Here is a 5,720-nt window from a genome sequence, read left to right as displayed (position 1 = left end):
GCATTTTGAGTGCCTTCTAACTTAAGGGGATAATTTTCCAGCACTATATCTGACAGTGTTTCTCTGCTATCCATAAGGTTTTCAGTGACTAAACTTTCAAAAGTAGTTTGTCACTCCTTTTTCTTAGTCTTTTTAGTTTGGAAGCTCATCTGAAACCTGTCCACCATGGGTGACCCTGCTGGTATTTAAAATACCAGTGGCATGGCTTCCAGAGAATCACAGCAACTCACAAGCCACCACAGTATGATCTACTGAAAGATGAGTAGTGGTTTTTGTGTACTCCGCCCCCCCCCCCAAAAAAAAAATACCACCAGAGGGTATAGAAGCAAATATTGTTGAATGATGATGTACAGAAGAGACTGTAATCATTGCAATGAAACAATAAGTATAAAAGCAATGTTCGCCCATGTAAACGATCACTGAATTCACAATAAATACTCAAAAAAAAGAAAGAAAGAAAAGAAATGGTCTATGTTTAAACTTTTCAAGAAGTAGTATATGATCAAGAGCCAATGTTACTAAAAGAAGTGCAAGCTGCTCTGTTACTAAAGGAAGAAGTCCAAGCTGCATGGAAGGCATTGCCAAATATAATAAGGAAGACTGTAGAAGAATTGATGCATTTGAGTTATTGTGTTGGAAAAGAATATTACAAGTACCAGGAACTTCCAGAAGAACAAACAAATCTTTGTTAGAAGAAGTACAAGCAGAATGCTCCTTAGAAACCAGGATGGCAACTCTTAGTCTCTCATACTTCCGATACATTATTAGGAAAGACAGTCCCTAGAGAAGGACCATATGCTTAAAGGACCAATGAAAAAAGAGGAAGACCCTCAACAAGATGGATTGGCATAGTGGCAGCAGCAATGGGCTCAAGTGTAATAATTTTAGGATGACTCAGGACTGGGAAGTGCTTCGTTTTATTTTGCAGACTAGAGTCATTACTATAAGTCAGAACCAATTTGAGTGTGGTGCTTCAGGTTAATGTGCTGGACTGTAAGGTCGGTTTGAACACCAAAATCAGTAGTTTGAGCTCACCAGCTGCTCCTTGGAAACCTTATACAGTGTTGCTATGAATCAAAACCGACTAGACAGCAGCACTTAACTAGAACAACAACAAATACTTTTCTACATTAAAATGAATCAGGATTCCTTGAGGGACAGTTGAGTCCACAAGCTAGAGCAGAAACCATGATGTTGAATCTGAACTAGCAGTGTGTTGCCGAGTAAGGATGAAAGAATGGCAGTATTTAGGAGAACAGAAACCATCTACAGTGATACTCTAAGAGGATATAAGTTCATACTAATACCAAAAGAGAAATGTTCATTAAAAGTGCCTAGAGATGTAGTTTTAATTACAAAAGTTCCTGTTTACTTTATTATTAACTTAAAAGCTATTGTGTCTATATATGTACTTTTCTATCCTATTAGCAGCCAATTTTCAAAAAACTTAGTAGATTTCCAAAACTTCAGAATCGACTCCATTTCCTAGAAGTGACTTCATTACCCAATACCACATTGTTCTCATTATTGATATCTGGGATGGTATTTTCTGCAGATTTTGTTTGACCACAATTTCTTACCTTATATGAAATGTCTGATCCTGTTAAGAGATCTAGATAACCCATTCAGAGAAAAACTTTTACGTATTTGCTAAAGCTCACCAATGACCAGCAGGTGGTTCCACAGAGCAACAAAAAACTTTTAAAATGTATTAAACCTGTTGCTATGTGTAAATCTTTTTAAATCTAGTGTGTGTGAGAATGTGCATGTGAAAGAAAGAGAATTGTTTGTTATAATCTTGAAACTGTAACGACTCCAAAACAAAATATTTAACTTGTTAAATTAACTTACGCACGGTAAATATTTTGATAAAATTTTAGAAGTAAATATTTTCAAGATGCTCATCATGAAATTGTTATAATCAATTTCTATTTTAAATTCACCCATACACATACAAAAATAACCCAACACAGAGATATTAAGAATAATTTTGTCTGTAATTAATTACTGCTTTCAAATGCCATCTTCCAAACAATGTAAATCAAGTCAGGAATATCCACCAATATTATCTATCCAGGTCTAAAAGAAATGCACTGCCTGAAAAAAAATGAGTGTGCTAAAATCTCTTTTTGTTGTTGTTAAGTGCCGTTGAGTCGGTTCCAACACATAGCAACCCTGTATAGGGTTTCCAAGGAGCGACTGGTGAATTTGAACTGCCAACTTTGAGGTTCAAACTGACCTTGTAGTCCAGTGCTTTATCCTACAGAGCCACACTGGGACTCCTTTTTCAGATAAGTCTTACATGATTTTTTAATTAAAACAATACAAAGTTAATAACATAGAATATAAACATCATTCTGAAATTTTTCTCTAGGAAAGAAATATGCACATAATGCCTCAAAGAGATATACCAGTATCCCTTATCTTTGTTAAATGTTGTTGTTGTTATTAAGTACCTTGGAGTCGAATCTGACTCATAGTGACCTTGCCAAGGTTTCCGAAGCTGTAAATCTTTACTGGAGAAGATCGCCTCGTCTTTCTCCCACGGAACTGCTGGTAGTTTCGAACTGCTGACCTTGTGGTTCATAGCCTGATTCGTAACCTCTATGCTACCAGAGCTCCTTTTGTTAAATACTAAATGTTAATTTATAATATCAGTTTCAGGGATAATAAAGTGCCCTGGTAGCATAGTGGATTACAAGCTGGGCTGCTAACCACAAGATCAGCAGTTTGAATCTACCAAATGAGACTTTCTGTTCTCATACAGATTTATAGCCTCAGAAACCCTTTACAGGGTCACTATGAGTCAGAACAGACTCAAAGGCCCACAACCACCACAACTACCACCGTTTTCTCTAAATTTTAATGGTAGTCACTCTGTTTCATTCATTCATTCAAATAGCCAATATATGTTGAACATTTGCTATGTGCCAGACATGTGATTTAAAGTACTGTAAATGTATAAATTATTTAGTCTTCAAAGTAAACCTATGAAGTAGATGCTACTATTACCACCCATTTTTTCAGATAAGGAACCAAAGTACAGAGATTAAAGACCTAATCCAAAACCAGACAGCTAACAAGTGGAAAATACAAATTCTGATGGTTTAACTCCAGACCAAAAGGTCTTTCATGAATCAGAAAATATTTCTGAGGAACCATGGAGAAAACAGTGCAGAAGAGTTGGCTAGTTCGGGATGATGTGGGGAAAGTGATATTCTGAGAGTGCTCAGGGTACCATCTAGAACTATATTGGAGCGAGGAGAGAAACCTAATCAGAAGAGACTCAAAGGTACCTGATGGGAGATAAGGTTGGAAAATTAAGTGAGAAAAGATTTTGCAGACCCTTGAATGTTAGGAATATTGTTAATTGTTGTGGAATTGATTCTAACTCACATGTGCAGAGTAGAAGTGCTACATTGTGTTTTCAAGGTTCCTTAGGTGCCTCTGGGTAAATTTGAACCATCACTCTTTTGGTTAATATGCTTGATTATTGTGTCACCCTGATTGTTAGGGACAAGTAATTGCTAAAAGTCACTATTGTATTTCCAGGGGAACTGTTAGAGTTGAAAATATGTAAGAGTTGTTCAGAATTCTGCAATTGTTTGTCATTTGTTTTTAATTAATGTGTTTGAAGTGCTATGAAAAATCCAGAGCTATTTGATTTATATATCTATACTATTTCATAAAAACGAATACCACTTTCTGCTTCATTTTCTATGCTTTCACATCAACTTGCTTTGAGTATTTTTAAATTCTTCTCTGTGCATATTAGACCTTTATCAGATGTCTTTCTCACTATTTCTCTGGGTAAAGGAATTGGTTAACACCAAAATTTATTAATACTGGAGTAAAACCCTATAAAGGGTGCGACAAGTTGGAACTGACTCAACGGTACTTAACAATAACAGCAAAGGTTCTAAAATACACATAAAATGTTACATTTGTTTTTTTAAAAACATTTTTTTATAAAGCTTTAGTCACAATGACAACAAAATGACTTATCAATTTAATCAAGGGTGTGAAAAGTAATTAAGGAAGTGAGTTGCTTAGAGTAGATCAGTGATCAATCAGAGATACAAATTAGTTGAAAACATTGCTTAAAACCTACTAGCCTTTGGAAACATTAGGGTAATCAGAATTTAGAGCTGTGATTCTCACTGTGGACCGTTGAGAGATTCTTTATGATCCCTCTTTCATTTGGATGGAACTTCCATGTTTTCCCCTTTCTCTTCTCCCTAAGTATTGTAGGAGGACACAGACTTATCATTTGAATAAAAGGAGAGTAAAAGTCCTTGTGTGATGCCACTGAATAAGCACTGAACCTCAAGGTCAGTGGTTCAAACTCACCAATCGCTCCTGGGAAACCCTATACAGGATCAAAATGAGCTGGAATTGACTCAATGGCACTTAACAACAAAATTAAAATTGATTTGAAGTTTTTACTATAAATAAAATGAGTGACACCTTTGATGTTACTAATTTGTAACTTTGGGAACTTTGGGCAGGCAGGAAATCATTTTACTTTCTTGCCACTCATCTCTACATACTAAAAATGTGTCAAACCACAGAGCCTTTGGGGCTTGATTCCCGATACTGGCAAAGACTACTTGTACTAAATAATTTTGTTTGAAGCACTTCACCTTTAAGAATAGAGAGCATAGAAAAGGAACTGAGATAGAATTCTGAAATTTGGATTCAAATCTATCCAGTTGTGTAAGAGTCAGGGTTGAAATACATCAGGTAAGCTATTTGTTAAGATTGTTGGCAAGAGAAAAGGGAAAGGCAACCTTTCTAAGATCAATAACAAAATAGATTTTTCCAAGTTTAGCCTATGAAACCTCAAGATAAGAAAAGGCAGGCAGGAAAAACACCAATTATATGGGCAAAGGTTCAACTTGCATCTGGTCAAGGGTTACAGGCAAAGTTCAGAAAAGAGTGCTATAGAGAAAAAAATGTAGTTTTTGGAAAATAAGAAACAAGAACACAGACTTAGACAGGAGCAAAGTTCTCAGAAACACCAACAGAGTTGCAGGTTCAAATTCAAGAAATGATGGCATAAACAACTGTTTACCACTGGTACCGCCATATTACTTTCAGTTACCATATTGTTCCCTTTCTAATGATAAAAATGTAGGAATAAGGAACAAAAAACTAAGTAACGCTGATGACAGAAGAGGGATACGAAGTGAATAAAGAAGGGAGAAACTAAAAAACTATAGAAGTTACTTTCCTGTCTCTGTGTCCAACATTTAAATAGTCTTTTAATACATTACTTAATATGTATCATTCAGTATACATTTTCTTTGCACTTTCTCATTAATCTGAAGATGAGACGTTAGAAGGAGGGGTTGCCAGATGAAAAAACAAAGATGACCAGTTTAATTTGAACTTCAGACAAATAATGAATAATCCCTTTAATATAAGCCTATCTCATTAGAAACCCTATACAACGTCGCTATGAGTTGGCACTGACTTGACAACACATGACAACAACACACACTAAGAAAAATGTTTGTTATTTATTTGAAATTCAAATTTAACTTGACGCCTTATAGTTTTATTTGCTAAATCTGGTAAATCAAGGAAATAGTCTCTAGTTTTAATAGAGATGTATCTCCCTTGTGAATGTGTTTAATCTTGTTTCATCTATGTTATGTTATTAAATGCCATCGAGTTGGTTCTGACCCATAGCGACCCTCTAGAGGGTTTCCAAGGAG

General features: G+C 35.5%; 1 pseudogene; it reads right to left on the bottom strand.

Annotated features, from left to right (window-relative positions):
- The window catches only part of LOC102832114, an 11,939-nt pseudogene extending 6,850 nt beyond the window's left edge, over positions 1–5,089 (bottom strand).
- Between the last annotated feature and the right edge of the window lie 631 nt (positions 5,090–5,720).

The sequence above is a fragment of the Chrysochloris asiatica genome, unplaced genomic scaffold (genome assembly GCF_000296735.1).
Source record: "Chrysochloris asiatica unplaced genomic scaffold, ChrAsi1.0 scaffold00052, whole genome shotgun sequence".
NCBI lineage: Eukaryota > Metazoa > Chordata > Mammalia > Afrosoricida > Chrysochloridae > Chrysochloris > Chrysochloris asiatica.
Note: the sequence above shows the minus strand (reverse complement) of the source record. Positions and strands in the feature narration are given on the sequence as shown.